The sequence below is a fragment of the Rhinolophus sinicus genome, chromosome 1 (genome assembly GCF_057876585.1).
Source record: "Rhinolophus sinicus isolate RSI-liver-muscle chromosome 1, RSI-T2T, whole genome shotgun sequence".
Taxonomy (NCBI): domain Eukaryota; kingdom Metazoa; phylum Chordata; class Mammalia; order Chiroptera; family Rhinolophidae; genus Rhinolophus; species Rhinolophus sinicus.
The window spans coordinates 120,458,358-120,475,126 of NC_142501.1; the positions used below are offsets into that span (position 1 = coordinate 120,458,358).

Below are 16,769 nucleotides of genomic sequence, written 5' to 3' on the forward strand. Positions count from 1 at the left end.
TTTAGAGCAGTCATTTTGTTGTGCTAGTTAATCTGATGCATATTTTTGATCAGCATTACAAAGTACTTCTTAGACTTCTCCCTGTGTGGAACCATGCTGGATTTTACCCTGCTCATTAGTTAGAAAGCCTCCCAGCCAGATGGCAAACACAATAGGGGCAGGAATTCTGCCTTTAATTTTTCCTTTCTTTATTCCTCATCTTTTAAAATGGTACCAATGTATGCGTGTGTTGTCCCCGCTCTTCTCCCCTGCCTATATGCATTACATGCATGACATCACAGTCTAATCTGGAGAATTTGTAATCTAAATCTGAAATATAAACATATAACAGATGCAAACGGCACTGAACCGTTGAACAATAATTTAATGACAATATATTAGGTTAGTGCAAAAGTAATTGCATTTTTTGCAATTATTTTGAACTTTTTAAACCGCAGTCACTTTTGCACTAACCTAATAGTATTAAGGGTAGTATTGATTGCAGATCACAACCACAATAATGCATATTAATAGATATATTTATTGAATATCAACCACATGCCATTTATTGAACATCAACACTTATATCATATTTCATGCAATTCTTGGCAAACCTTCTGACTTAAATATTGTGAGCCCCATTTTACTAAATGAGGGTGGTGGGTGTGGTAAAGGAGTCTTATAGAAATAACCTAACCATTCTATGGCTACCTAGTCAGTCAGTGACAGACTGGGAATTTCAATCCAGGTATGTTTAGATCCCAAACTTATATGTCCCCCTCACCCCCATGCCCAAGTGTTCCCCACTGATGACAGTGTTTCACTCATAATGAGATGGAGGTTCTGTTTTACTGATATCTATATTAATTGCATGAAAGAGTTTTCTTTTTTAGGAAAACAAAATGAATAATAATTCTTAGAATGGATAACTGTGATTCTTAAACTAGTCCTGTAATAAAGGAGTGAATTTTGGGAAATCCCAACAAAGCAAAGCTACTGTTTTAGGAGACATTTAGTAAAGAGCAGTACTATTTTATAGATTGTATATATTATACTTTTCTTCTGTATTTCTTGCTTGAGAAATGCAGAAGAGAACTACTTCTGTGTTTAGTTCAGTCTCATGAGAACTACTTTTCACTAAACAGATGTAATTGAAACAAATATAACCTTTGTGTCTTAAATCAAAGTGATGGGTAAACTACAAGAAGATGCAAAAAGTGTTACACTGAGAAATTAACCTTAATGTTTTTATTTCCTTTGAAGTTTGCTTTAGTTATAGAAAAAGAAAAAGCACATGATGAAATGAAGTAACTATTTTTTTCAAGAGAAATAACAACTTTTAAAAATATAACTAGTTTAATTATGAAATTGAAGAGTTTGTCAGGTAAAAGGATTATTACTTATTACTCACTGTTTGAGCCAAGCTACTTGGTTAGTAGAATTTAGTCCATAAGAATTGGTTGAGATCTTTGCTTTTCTACTGCTTTAGTTTTATGGATAAGTCAGATGGGCTAAGTAGTAAATCCAAGGTTATCAGTAAGTGGATGAGCTAGGACTTGAACTCAGGTGTTATAAAAATTAAAATTAGAATGTTACGCAGTCTGTTTGGTTTTTTATCTTTCTACATGAAGGTAGATTGGATGTTAATAATCTAAATTAAAATACAACGACCATGTGTTTTTTGGAATTTAGTAATAATTCATTTTTAAAATAATATACTTATTCTTGACAACATTTAAAATTTTTACCTGCCTTTTTACTCATTTACATTCAGTATTAAATTTCTTATTAAATTTAAATATATTGCTTTTCATACCATCTAAGATTAAAATGAAAAATAAAGCAAGGGCTCGGGTAGAGTAAGAGTTGTACAACATATAAGTTAATTTGTTTTTGCTTAATTACCCTTATTTTTCCAGTCACTTGTTTTGTCATGGGGTAATTATTGATGACTAATATGTAGATTCTTTTTCATTGATTAAAATCTGCATATTGCAATACGTTAAAAAGAATTTGGAGGGAAATTTTTAAATTTACCTGTATCTGACAATTTTCTGTCATACGTAAAAATCTGTCTAACCTCATCAAGAAACAAAAGGCGTTGCATCTTTTCAGCCATTTGAATAAAATACAGGAACACCTGCTACCTGAAGAGCATTATTGTATTTTGGAACTCCTCCATCTGTAATGAACTGTTGATTTTTTAATCAAGATGACTGTATGCTGTAGGGAATTTGAATCTATTTGAGTGAAGACATTCAGGACTATCTATTATACCATCATGATAGAAAACATAATGTATTCAAGACAGAAGTGGAGAAAAATAACGTATTTCGGGAGAGCCCTCCTGATTATAGCAGCCTCGTTATTCTGAAAGACCGTAATTAAATTAGTTCATTGCTTTATCTTGCTTAGTGATTCAGAGAATTTTAGAGCTGGTGGGGTCCTTGACATACATTTAATCTAAACTATTCGTTTTACGGATGAAGAAACTAAGATTATGCGGCTATATTTCTTGCCCCAGCTCACATGGTATTTAAAAAAAAAAGTGAGGATATGAATCCAATTCTTCTGCCTTATAATTTAGAGCTCTTGTTCTTGACTTACTAGAAATTCTATGTAAAGATCATATTAAATATGGAAATACAGAGTTTGATCAATAGGCTGTGGGAAATGTCAAATCAGCAGAGGAAAGGCCAGATTCCTTTGCCTACTTAGCAGACTGTGGCCATTTTGAGTTGTGTTTTACCCTCAATCTAGAAAACAGTGAGCCTCAGTTGTCACCTGGCAAAAGTGAGCATTCACCATCCTTCTCCACCCGCCACTCACTACCCTGTCCCCACACACATGCTCTCCACAGTCCTAATCTTGAGATTTACAATTACTGTAATTGCTAACACTACATGTGCCTATTAGAGTATGTCCGACAGATTTTCGGATTCAGGCATACTGTTTTGATCTCTTCAGCTTACTGAATATCTGATGCTAATATTAGTCACATTGCTGACATTTTTATTCATTATTTCAGAGAAAAGGGTGTAGAGAATATGGACAGAGAAAATAAATAGAATCCAGATACAGAAAGTTGATTTTTCAAAGACCATCATGTGGATTTTGGACTGTAAATCAATTAAACTAAACTTTTTTGTTTTTGTTTTTTTAAGAATCGTTTCGGTACCTTAACAATTCAGTCTACATAGTGTGGACTATATTGCATTATTGTGCTTGAGCAAATCAGCTAGCATTTCAAGCTGTAACCATGCAAGATACCAACCCAGAGTTCTATAATTAGTTGCCACAGGATCACAATGCCCTGATTTGTATATAATAAATGTCCCAATCATCCTGGGGAACATGATAATGTTTGTTCCAGGCATAGTTTTGAGATTTTTAAGTTTTTTGTTTGTTTGTTTGTTTTTAAGTTTAGCTTCTTTTCCTATCTTTTTCTCTATTTCACATGCCTGTTCTGTAACTCAGTACACTAAGCATGCAGCTGGTGCCACTGGAGTCCCTTCTGTAATGGAGGAAAGGTTTCTGTTACGATGCTAACATGTTAGCGTAATTGATTGTGGGAGTTTTTGCTTTGCGAGCTGCATATGGTCAGCTCTACAGAATGTTATTCTCACGATTATTGCTGCTATTTCACTTCCATTTCGATTCGCACTGTTGCTACTGTCCTTGTGCCTTCCAATTATTGGCTGGTTCCTTTGTGTTGTTTTTTTGTTTTGTTTTGTTTTGTTTTCGTACAGTGTACTATCTTTTACATACATCCAGTCATTTAATCTTCAAAATACATTTGCAAGGTAGATACTTTGTCCGAATTTTACAGACCAGGAAATTGAGCCCATGTCACATAAATAGTAAGTGGTCTAATCAGGATTTAAAGCCAATTCTAACTTCAGAATCCATGCTCTTAAACTACTACTTTCAGCTTCACTATGGGAATTTAATCCATTCTCATACTCAGGGGGCAGAGATATTACTATCCATCAAAGTTTCCAGTAACTCTGAAATCATACAAATTACAGGTTTCCATCTCTACATATTAATAAATTCATAGGTCTGTTCCATACATGTTAGAAAGGGGCTGCAATTATGTTCAGCAACTTCTGTTTATTTTGTTATTTTTTCCAACTTAGTGTGTCAATATCTAGTAACAGAAACCATATTTATATAAATCACTCTCCCTCATACCTAATATAATTCAGAAATTTCAAAATCATGTTTAACAGCTGCATGTTGGTAAGGAAAGAATAAATCTGAAACAATGTCAAATATATAATGATAGAAGGAGAATTGACCTTGGGTGGTGAACACACAATGTAATATATACCATGTTTCCCCAAAAATAAGATGCAGCCGGACAATCAGCTCTAATGTGTCTTTTGGAGCAAAAATTAATAAAAGACCTGGTATATATTTATTATATTATATTATATTATATTATATTATATTATATTATATTATACCTGGTCTTGTATTACAGTAAAATAAGACTGGGTCATATGTTAGTTTTTGCTCCAAAAGACGCATTGGAGCTGATTGTCTGGCTATGTCTTATTTTCGGGGAAACAAGGTAGATGATATATTATAGAATTGTATACTTGAAACCTATCTAATTTTACTAACCAAAGACACCCCAATGAATTTAATAAAAATTAAAAAAAAACAATGTAATTTTATTTTTATAAGTACAAAACTAGCTAGATGTGGTGTCTTAATTAATTACATCAATTTTTATTCAAACATGAAATCATTAAAACTATGGCAAGCATCTGTTCTTTCAGAATCTTCCTCTCATGTGATCAAACTGAGTCAATACCAATTTTTCCCTTTTGAAAAATAAGACATTCTAAATTAAAAGTAGAATTTTTTAAGATCAGGGGCTCTTAATCGTATGTGTGTGTGGGTGTTTGTATGTGTCACAGACCTCTTTTTGGTATTCTGATGAACTTCTCAATCACTTCTCAGAATACTGTTATAAATGTAAAAAATAAAATATTTGAATTACAAGAGAAACAAATTAATACTAATTATTAAAATACTTTTTAAAATCCAAAATTGTACTTAGTGAATGTATATTAAATGACAAGATCTAACAGAGGATAAAATACTGTTATTTCAAAGGCGTGATAAGTATAAGCGATATTTTTGAGATAGTCATAACACTATAATGTGATACGAAAATATTTGCTATTGTTATCGGTGAGTCACAGGTACTACTAATACCTATGATTTGTTACCTGTATTCATGATTGACAAAATATCAAATTTTAGTTGGACTTAGTAAAAGTAAAGCTGTATTCCCCCCATTCCAGTTACAAGCCTCTTGAAAACAAATACTTTATATATAAAGGGCCTTGAGAATTTTTAATTTTATAAGGATATCTATCTTATATGCTTAATGATTGTGATTATTTATTAAGAAAAAACAATGTGCCTTATCCAACTAGGAATTTTGCGCATCAAATAGCAACTCTAGTTCCCAATGATTGAAACATAAAGTCACTGAAGATAATAGTCTATCTGAACCAAGTTCAGAGCAGGCTACATGGAAATGGGCTTCTCTGCTGCCACAGCAAAATGCCATTTCAGTGGCTAGATATCAGGCTAGCAGCCAGGTAGAATCAGCCCCTTTCAAACTGAATGCTAGTGGATTCATATATTTAGGAGATTTAAATCTCCTAAATCATGCAGATTTAGGAGTGTCATTTCAAATGTCATAAGTAGTCACAGCTATTGACTATTTATTTAATACAAGGTCTGGGTGAAGGAAAAGAATAACAATATTGTAACTTGCCTAATTTGAGATACAATTGACCAGTAGCTTCACATGGTTACTGTCCATCTGCCCACAGAAAATTCATAGGCACAATTGTTATATACAGAACTGCCCTCTACATGAATCCTGAGTGGTGGTCAATTACACTTCAACTTTGCTTATTTCTGATAATATTTGCCTTTGACTGCTTCAAATGAAGTTATCACAGCAAAACATCCTTTTTTTCTTTCCGTTTCTTTTTCTTTTTTTTCAGAATGAAAGGGAAAATCATAATAGTCCTCAGCACATGATAGTAACTCTTTTGGGAACGCTTAAGTTCTCATCAGTTTGAAAGCTTGCACTGTTAATTTTTTATGGAGTTTGCGACTCATGCTTCTACCAAAATAGGTTAGAATTGCTTCTCTGTGGGCTTATTGTTCTAACTGAATCACATTCCTGACTCAGAGGCTGCTATGAAGATTGTTAATCTGTTTTTACTAATTATAGTTCACAGAGTTAGAAGAGAGAAAGCCCCTGTGATTCCCCCTTAAGTATAATGAAAATAAATACTTAAAATCCTAACGATGTTAGCAATCATATCTCTATAACAGATGAATATATAACGCATTCCTATTTGTAGTCTTTGGTGTTTAAAACTATTTTTTTAAATAATGAATAGTTAGGCTTACATTTATATTTTCCAGATTAGTGCATCTCTCCATATCTTCTAAAAAAGTCAGGAATTTTCAAAAATAATCTATGAATTGTATTAACAAAGCTCTGTGGCCAATTCTGCTGTGATTTCACCTCTATGGATAGCATATGTGAAAGACATAAAGATAAGCTGGGCAGTTTAGGATACACTATGCACCAATTTAGACTGTCTATTGCTAACTAACAGCCCCTTTAATTTAGGACTACAACTTTGCAAATACTGAGTTGCCAGCGCAGTTCCAACCCTTTCCACCCCTTGCTTCCAAATTCATGCATTCACACAAATCTTCCGTGAGCTTGTAGTAAATACACTTCTTGCTGACATGGAGCTTATGAGTTGAGAGTGGACGTAACTGCTTGGAAAAATCAGCGGTATGGCACCCAGTCTTTCGATCAGAAATAGTCAGATCTCTCCCATTAGAAACCGAGTGTTCATCGGTATTTTATTGTCCGCTTTCCGAAATTATCCTCTTCCAGGGCGGGTGACTTAGGACTTCCTATGCTGCATGAGAGGTCCTAACTGAGTGGCATTGTGTTCCCATACCGCTGAGTCTTTGTGTCATGGCCCTGCTACACGGCATGATGACGCTCTCTATGTGAAGTTCTGTTCTCCAATGACTAGGGAGTTTTCCTGATGCAGAGGTTGCATCTGCCGTGTTTACTGCCCAATGTAGCATAATGTCTAGCATTTAGGAGGTATTTTAATAGAATGAGTGAAACTGCAGGCAGTACATAATGAAATGCCAACTATATAGAACAAAGCATTCAGTATTCCAGGAATTCAAAAGCTATTAAAATATTTATAGACTGAAAGTGCTTAGAGGAAACCTGATTTTGAAAGTTAAGAAGAATTTGGATAAGTAGAGGAAAGAGGGGAGGGCTTTTCAAACGAGGAAACACAGAAAGGTATAGAAGTATAAGATGTATTCAGTGGACCCCAAATTTACCAGTTTTCAGTTAGTAATTAAAGACATAATAATAATGAAAATAATAAAGTAAACATTTATTTAACTCTTTGTAGTTTGTATCATACATTTGTATATCTGATATTGTGAAACTATTTTTGTTATTTAATGCATCATTGCTTTTATTGTTTCTGTAATTTTTAGTTTCTGACTTATAACTTATCTTTAGTTTTAATTTAACTTTATAACCACATTCTGAGTAACTTGTAATGCATTTATATTAAATAATTGTAATGTATCAAGTTATAAATGCAAATCAGCAATTTGTACAAACACTAGTATAATCGAATTTAAAAATAATTCAAAACTGCTTTTTGAAAAGCAAAAGAAAAACAATTGAAAATTTAAATTCTTAAAGATTACTTTTTAATGAACTTAACTTTTTAACTTCTGCTTCACATGAGAAAAATAATTTCAACCTAGCTGCTGGATATTCGTACATTGTTGACATTTTCTTTTCACCAACTGACATGATGGTGAATAACTTTTGTAGAATTAAATTAAAAGACGTAAGTTTTTTATTTAGTTCTCATAGCCCAAGTTATAAACAAAATCACTTAGGATCAAACATAACCAGCATTAACAGGACAGTCTGTGGCAAACAATAGACACACAATTGCCACCTCTTGTGATATGACTTGAGACTGAATAATTAATCAAGAGAAAGTTGTTCAATCAGAGTTACTATTGTAACATCTTGTAGCACTCATCTTAAGTACATTTTATGTAATTTTGAAGAACTCCATATCAATGCTGCTCATGTGATGCAAAAGCAAAACACAACAAGATTAATAAATATTGAAAAATAAGATTTTTCTGGGTAATGCTGATCTTTGGAAGGCCACAAACCACTGGGATAGCTAAGATTTTACTCCCCTAGAACAAACTTTTGGCCCCATTACGAATGCATGTTATATACTTCTCTTTGCTGCTCTGCGAGTCCCATTCGTGGTGCTCTGAAATCCTTTTTCCCTTCTAGGGGCCATCATTGTTCATCTTTCCCAAAGGCAAGCTTTCCAACCTAACACTGTTGATAAATTTAGTTTTTCCTTTAAAATACTTCTCATCAAGGCAATATAACCACATGTTATTCATACACATTTATCTTCTATGTTCTTATCCATGCTTTTTCATTATCCATGACTTTTTAAAATCCATGTCTTTTCCTGTGTGCTTCTGGCACTTACCACTTTCGAGTGCTATCTTGAAGGTAGGACACAGGGAGAATTTATTTTTGCATCCTCTATGATGAATGGCTCATTGTTGGCACATAAAAATACTAGTTAGAAAAAAAAAAAGACAGATTCCCAGTTTCTCAAGCTTAAATATAAACAGGGAGAATTATATGTAAACACATAATAAAATGAATTTACAAAGTGGAAGATTTGGGGGAAATTTTGAGTGGGAGCTGAATATGGAATTACCTACACAGTCTAGGGCTTTTTCATTCTATATATAGCCACCATTTTTGTGGTCGTAATTCAAACCCCTATATCATGTTATGGTGGACATTACTCTCTCAATAATGGAAACATAGAAAGATATTAAAAGTTGATTTCGCTGAATTACTGTTCTTTTAATAAATTAGACCATGTACTTATGGATTTGCTTTATGTATCAGACCTTACATATCAAGGCTTTAACATTAAAATTTCCATGGATGACTCATTGAAGAGTTTGTTATAGGTTACAAGTACTGATAAATTTTATTTCCCACTCAAGATGTGCCATTTCCGACATCCTACAGATTATCATTGTACATTGCTTTGTCCTCTTTTATGCTAACCTGCTGGAGGCAAGAGAGCTTACTTATTTATTACTATTATGTTTTAAGTTATATGAACTGAGAGGTCATTACACAGAGTGCCAGCAATTGAAGTGACATAGAGACTTGAGGTTAAAAAGAAAGGTTAAATAATATTTTCTATGAATTCATGGATTTCTTTTCATCAGCATTTATGAGCCCTAAGGATTTTAGGGGTCATATTTTTAATGAGTTATCTTGACTCTCTTTTAGTTCACTGGGGATCAATCAGGAAATAAAATCTCACCAAAGTTAGAGGTGTATATGGTCCTGAATGATGAGAGTGGTGAGAAAATTCTTTCAGTTAGAGGAGGAAAATTTAATTTAAGGGGTTCGCTTAAATCATTTTTGAGACAACCTCTAAATGATAAGGTAGAATGTTGAAATTAGTTAATCGCATGGCTTCATTTGAATTGGAGCTAATTTTTCTTTGTAGTCAAAAGAACATACCCACATACACAAACACACATAAATAGAAAAGGAGAAAATAATACTCCAAATAGCATCAAACAAGCTAAGATTTTGCAAAGGGACTTTGTTCCTTTTGAGTTCCCACCTGCCCCCCCCAAAAAAAAAGAAAAAGAAAGAGAAAAAGTCTAAAGAGAAGATAAAGAAATAGTCAAAATAAGAGGTGATTTTTAAAAAATTTTCTTTCTACATTTGAGCACAAAATATAATGGAAACTTATAAATGATTTTTATTTTCGCAATTTACTTTGTTTACTTGGATGTGGAGAGATTGTGAACAGTTTTATTTTTACAGATATATATAATTAGTAATGATTTCCGAGTGCATTTATGCTTTTTTTATTACTACTATATCCATGCAATAATAAACATCGTTTGGAAAACTCATACAATACATTTAAACAGATATCTCAGTACTTGAAAAATGTTTTTATATTTCGTGAAATGATTAAAGGCACAGTGTTGACCTGGAGCTCCAGACAATTTATCTGTAGCAAAGATATAGTTCCTTCTATTTTATACTAGAAGTTTTTGATATATCCTGCTTTCTTAAAAATCACCAATTTTTTACCCTTCAAACTTCATAGCCAAACATATGGGGTTTTTCTTCATAGCTTACTCACTGTTAAATGCCTAAGAAAATTTTATGAATGTAAACATAGCCAGGCAATTAACTAGAACCAAATAAATGGCAGTGTATGGTTCGGAATGACTGTACAGACTACTGTAGATTCATTCTGTTTTTCTAGATCTTTTCTAGATCTTCCATATTATATTTTATTTTGTACACACATGATGTAAATTACTTATATTTTCTTTTAAGTCAGAACTGTAGGAAAGTTCTGTTAAATTTCATAACTTCAATGAGAACTGCTAAGATTTGATATATTATACAAGGCACAGTACTCAATTAGTCCTTTTGTACCTTCTCATATATGATAATTGCCCTGAAAATATGTGAAATTCTATGCACAGAGAAGAGAAAGCAAACTTACTACATTTTTCGTTTTAATTTCCTATGAATATATCCATTTAAATAGGTCTACAGATGTATTCATGAAGATAGTTAGCGTGTTATTCAGTAGATATTTCATAATGACACCAAAAAAATCAATCCTGTGAAAGAATTGTGAAAATAATTGGAATTTAAAATGAAGTATTGGTGGTTTTTTGTGTATATTAATATTACTGTAATTTTTTTTTTTACTATTTCTGAATTTGGTAATAAATCTTGAAATATCTTCCTTGTTAGTTTTGATGAAGGAAATGAGAACTGCTACTACAATGTAGAAGGAACTCAATGAACAAAATCACTACGTTCATGGAAATTCATGTTCAGGAAGAAAGGCCATCTTCTCTCCCCTTTGAGTGGTCACTGTTATCTAGTATTTTTGAGATTATTTTTATTATCCATCACTGAGTTTTTTTGTTTTCTTTATTAGGAAGTTGCTTCTCAGCATTGTACTTTTACCTGCAACTCGCAGCAATATTTTTGACCTTGATTATTCTGTTCCAGTTGCTGTCTGGGACTCTGAGAGCCCTGGCTTTATACCCTGCTACGATTACTTTGCAGTTTTCAACAAACAAAACCACATTTCCCTGTGATCCCACCCATTAATTCAAAACAAAACCACCAACACAAAGCTTACGTGTATGTCACAGATTTTACAGAAAGGTTGGAGCTAATTAGAATTTTAGAACATAAAAAGGGACATAAATTAGCTCCCACCCCTACTCCTTTGCTTCATTTTTTACCTTCCTTTGAACCTTTCAAGGAATCACTTGACCTGTCTTTCCAATGCATGAAAATAGACTCAAATTTCAGATAACAACATCCCCTAAACATAGCAATTGATCGTGACTTTGGATGCATTTTCCTCCTTTTTGTTTTTTGCTAGAGCAATCAAAAGACGCTGTTACCGGTATGAGCTCATTTTCCAAAGTGTGAGTTGTTTAGCTAACAGAGTATCACAGTGGGCTTCTGGTATGGTAAAAGATCACTGGACTTGTAGCCAGAGAGAGAGACTTAGCTTTGAATCATAGCTCTTTTACTTATTACTCATGACCTTGGGCAAATCACTTAGCATCTATGAGCTGCCACTTCTCTCTCTATAAAAAGATGGTCATAATATGAGTCAAAATAGTTTCAGGATCAAGTGCTATAATAACGGATGACAATGTACTTCAGAAACTATACTCGTAAAACATTTAACAAGTTTTAGGATATATTTCTATCAATTGCTAAAAAGAAAAGTGAGCATAGGAAAGGGAGAAAAAGTAATATTCAGAATATTTATTTTTGTTTTTTTGTTAAACATAAATTAAACTGTATTAAAATATGTATCATCAACAGTGTGTGATCCATCACATTTCTAAATGGGGGTTCTCATATTGTTTTCATGTAAGTGTCCTTTTGGATGCCAGAACTCATTAACTGTCTTATTCTCACACACTATTTGGATGGTGTGCATAGGACTTTGTGCCTGTTTTCGCTGATAGCTGGTCTATGGTGAGATTCTGTCAGGCATTAAGCTTGAAGCACCAGATGTTATTGTCTGCTTTCTATAACCTGGCTACGGATGTTTGTTGTTCAAGAGATAATGTTAGAAAAGCAGAATGCTGCCATGAGGTGGGTTATTCATGACAAATAAATACCCAGATAAAACTATGATGTTTCTTTTTAAAGTAAAGGAAGGACATTGAGATATGTCAACATAATCCATTAAAAAAACATTATTCCCCTCTTCTCACATGACAAATGTTCAATTAATCACCGTATCTCACAGATAAAGGAACATTAACATAATACAATGCACAGACAACACACATTTAGTAGCTCTTGTTGAGAAAAAAAAAATACAATGCCCACACTTTGTTATCAGAGTGTCAGCTCTCCATAAAAGCACTGAGTATGAGGAGGATAATCTCATGATTGATATGATTGTCTCTGATTACCATGTATAACCCTTGTGTCCACCTTCCACCTCCAAACACCTGTATAACCCTGCTTCCTACCTTAAATGGGGAGGGGTCTCTCTTCCTGATGAAGGCCAACTCCTCCACATCTGGTCTCAATAGTGTCCCCACCCTAGAATCTGACTTGACATGAGCCTGGATTAAATCTCAAGATTTAAGATCACAAATCTGTACTTCTATCCACTATACCATTTTTTTTTTTCTGTAAATAAATAAAGAGCTCCTACAAATTGCTAAAACTAAGCCAAATGAGCAAAAGACATAAATAGGTATTCCACCTAAGAGGCAGTACAAATAGCCACTAAATACATGAATAGTTGTTCCACCACTGTAGTTGTTATCAGGATAATACAATCAAAACACAAGTAGATATTATGTCATACTCATTTGTTGAGAAGAAATTGAAAAGGCAATGCCAAGTATTGCCAAGAATGTAGAACAACCAAAGATTTTATACACTCTTGGTGAGAGTATAAATTGGTATAACAATTTTGAAAAATAACTTGGCGGTAGTAAGTCAAATTGAAGCTGCATGTATCCTATTACCCAGCTATGTTTCTTTGTATGTTTTCTAGAGAATACTTTACTCTGTTCAGGAGACATGAAGAAAGCAAAAAGAAATTCAAAGCTGAGAGTTTATAAAAGCTCTAAGCTAGGACCTACCCAAATATCAGTCAACAGAAGACTGACTAAATATGACTTTCTATAGCACAAAGGGAAGAACAAATATCAAACTTGCACCCATGCACATGGATGCCCTCCTTAAGCAGGTTCTCATCTCTAGCTTTGCTGCCTCCCTTTCATTTTGACCTTTTTTTGAGTTTTTAAGGAATCACATATTCTCTCCTTCTAATGCATAGATGGACTCCATTAAATAATGCATAGTATGTTCCAACAATGGCGATCATATACTAGTGAAATGCATTACAAAACAAAATATTAAACAAACATGCCATTCAATTAGATAACAGGCAAGAGACATGAAGAGTCATTTCACTGAAGAAAATAAACAAATGGCAAGAAAAATCAAGAAAGGTTTTCCAACATTATTAGCTAGTAGTAAACGCAAGTTAAATCCACAATGAACTATCACTACACACCTATCAGAATGGCCAAAATAAAAATAAATAATGTCAACACCTGAGAAGGATGTAGAGACACTGGGTCACTCATACATTGCTGAGGAGAATATAAAGTGGTACAGCCACTCTGGAAAACAACTGAGCAGTTTCTTTAAAAACAAGGAAACAGACAAAAACTAAACATGCAGCTCCCATGCAACCTAGTCCTTAAACTGCCAGGTGTTCATCCCAGAGAAAGGAAGACTTAAGTTCACAACAACTTGAACACGAATGTTTATACCAGTACCGGTATTATTTGTAATAGCCCCAAAGTAGAAATAACCCATATGCCCTTCAAGGGGTGAATGGCTAAATGAACTGTGGTACATCTGTATCTTGGAATACTAGCAGCAATACAAAAGGAACGATTTATTGATACAGGCAACAACCTGGATGTATGTCCAAGAATTATGTTGAGGGAAAGAAGATTCCAAAAACTTATCAACTGTATGATTCCATTTATAAAATGTTCTTTAAATTACAAAATGATAAAAAATGAATAACAGATTAGTGGTTGCTAAGAGTTCGGAGGGGATGGAGGTGGGAGAGAAGTGGGTGTAGCTCTAAGAGGACAATGAGAGACAGGAGATCCTTGTGGTTATAGAAATGTTCTGTATCACTGTCGATATCCTGGGGATATTTACTGTAGTTTTACACGATGTTTCCACTGGTGCATCTGAGTAAATGGTATTGCTGCATTATTTCTTAAAACTGTGTATGAATCTACCATGATCTCAAAATAAGAAGTGTAAAAATAATTGTAAGTGTAAAATACAAATACTCATGGTGGTTTTGTTTCATTTTATGAACAGCTAAACTTTCTCTGCAATTTATACAATCTGAAAGTATTCTACTTAATTGTGACATTATGTTTAGTTAGTTCTGTAGAATCTGTAGTTCGTGATTTTATCACAAATGGATATCATAATAATCTTAGTTTATGTTATTCCAGATTTTAGTGAATTGGTAGTTTGCTCTGTGTCTGTTCAAGCCATGTCCTGTCATTAATACACACGAGAAAATACCTGGCTACTTACAGTTTCTTGTCAACTTCACCCTTATTTCAACTATTCTTATTTCTAAATGTATTATTTTCACACTCCCTGCTTTTCATATTGTCTATATTATCAGATTTCAACTTTTAGATTTTGGCTGTGAGTTTGGTAAATGGCTTTTGATATTTTGTACCCAAGTTCAGTTTAGATTTTTTTTTTTTTTACCTCATTACAGCTCACTCTAAATGAACCTCATGAATGAGTCCCCATGAATGTCAAGTCTAGAAAACAGACACTTTTTTCACTACTTTAAAATTTTAGGTAAAGTAATCCACACTTTGGGATACAGCTGTAGTCAGGTATTTCAAATCAAAAGAATTACACAGTACAAGTCATAGCTCTCAACCTTTGGAAATCTAAATTAAATCTCTCAGCTAAGTGTGACCGTTGTGCACTTTAGGAAATAACCTTGGTAATAGATGTGGGGAGAGTGTAAGTAGAAAGAAACTAGTGAATTGTTCTCCCTCCCTCCCTCCCTCCTTTTTGTCCTTCCTCCCTTCTTACCCCCTTCCTTCCTGTGTTTAGTAAAGATCTGCTTTAAGTCAGGCACAGTTGGGAATAAATGTTGCATGAAAACAGCAAAGAGATGATTAATTTATTATTCTAAGAATTCTATTTAGCTTGTAGGATAGTTCAGAGGTTGGACACCCACTCTGTCAAAAACTGAATTTGTGTAAACTAGCATAAAACAATTAATCTTCTTGGTGGAAATGTTTTTTAGCAACATAATCTCTCTTAATAAGTTGTTATTTGACTGTAAGGATTTTTTTAAGGAGTTTATTTCATTAATGCTGTCTTAATTGGCCTTTTTTGTACATGTGTTACAATTTCATTGTCAGATAAGTATTGTCAATTGAATATATGATTTAAGGTAGTATCAAGTTGGATAGTTGTTGAATTAAGAAATTGAATATAAAGCCATCCTCGTAGGCAACAGCAAGTGGAAAAAGGACCTTTTAAAATTAAGTGGTTGCAATTGTCTTTTGATGATGTGTGGGCCAACCCGGAATATATAAAATTCAAGCTTAGAAGAAGATATTATTCAGACTCCATCATCTCATCCTTTTAAGTTAAGTGAAAATATGAAGAGCATAATTTAAAATATATGTGTTTATAAATGAATATATCCAGTTCTAAAAGCCAGCAGCAGCTGCTGTTGTTATCAGGGCTCTGTTGTTATCAGCGCTCTCTAATATCAATATTATCCAAACACTACCTAACATGTAATAGGCAATTGCTAAATCTGTGCTCAATGGAGCAATGAATGGGAGTGGTCTTATTTGTCTTGTCTTATTAGCTAAACCTAAATATATTATCTCATTTTACCCTTATAATAACTATTATTATACTTTTATTATTATTAGACTCTTAATTAGATGGGATAAAAAGTTACAGAGTACTCATTAACTTACTAAAGTTAGTAAGTGGTTGAGCTGGAATATAAATCCAGACAGTCCAGCTCCAGGATTCAAGCTCCTAACCATCCATCAGATTGCAACTCAAGTTGTAGGACTTAGAGGTTTACGAATGCCACACACTGCCTTCACTCAAAATAGCAGGTAAACCACATTGGACAGGAAGTACTTTCTTAGTATTATGTAAGCAGAACAGTCGTTTGGAATTTGGTATGAGAAATTCAATTTAATTTATATATTTATATTTAAGTAGAGAACTGTGTTAAAGATTTTTAGAGAAAGTATATGCTTTGTGGGAGAACTGAATGTACACACATTTTCTGATGTCTTTATTTCACATTGATAATTGCATAAGTAAACTGCATAATACACAACTGTATTTAAAAGTTTAGAACAGAGTTCACCTTTGTAAAGAAGGGCAAATGGGTTTTGGCTTATATAAATTACATGCATAAATTGAATCAATCAAATCAATTAGTAATCAATGAAATTGTACTGCCGTATTTCCCCCA

General features: G+C 33.4%; 1 protein-coding gene across 1 annotated transcript in view; it reads left to right on the forward strand.

Moving 5' to 3' along the window:
* The window catches only part of MALRD1 (MAM and LDL receptor class A domain containing 1), a 544,472-nt gene that overhangs the window by 284,193 nt on the left and 243,510 nt on the right, over positions 1-16,769 (forward strand). The window lies entirely within an intron of this gene.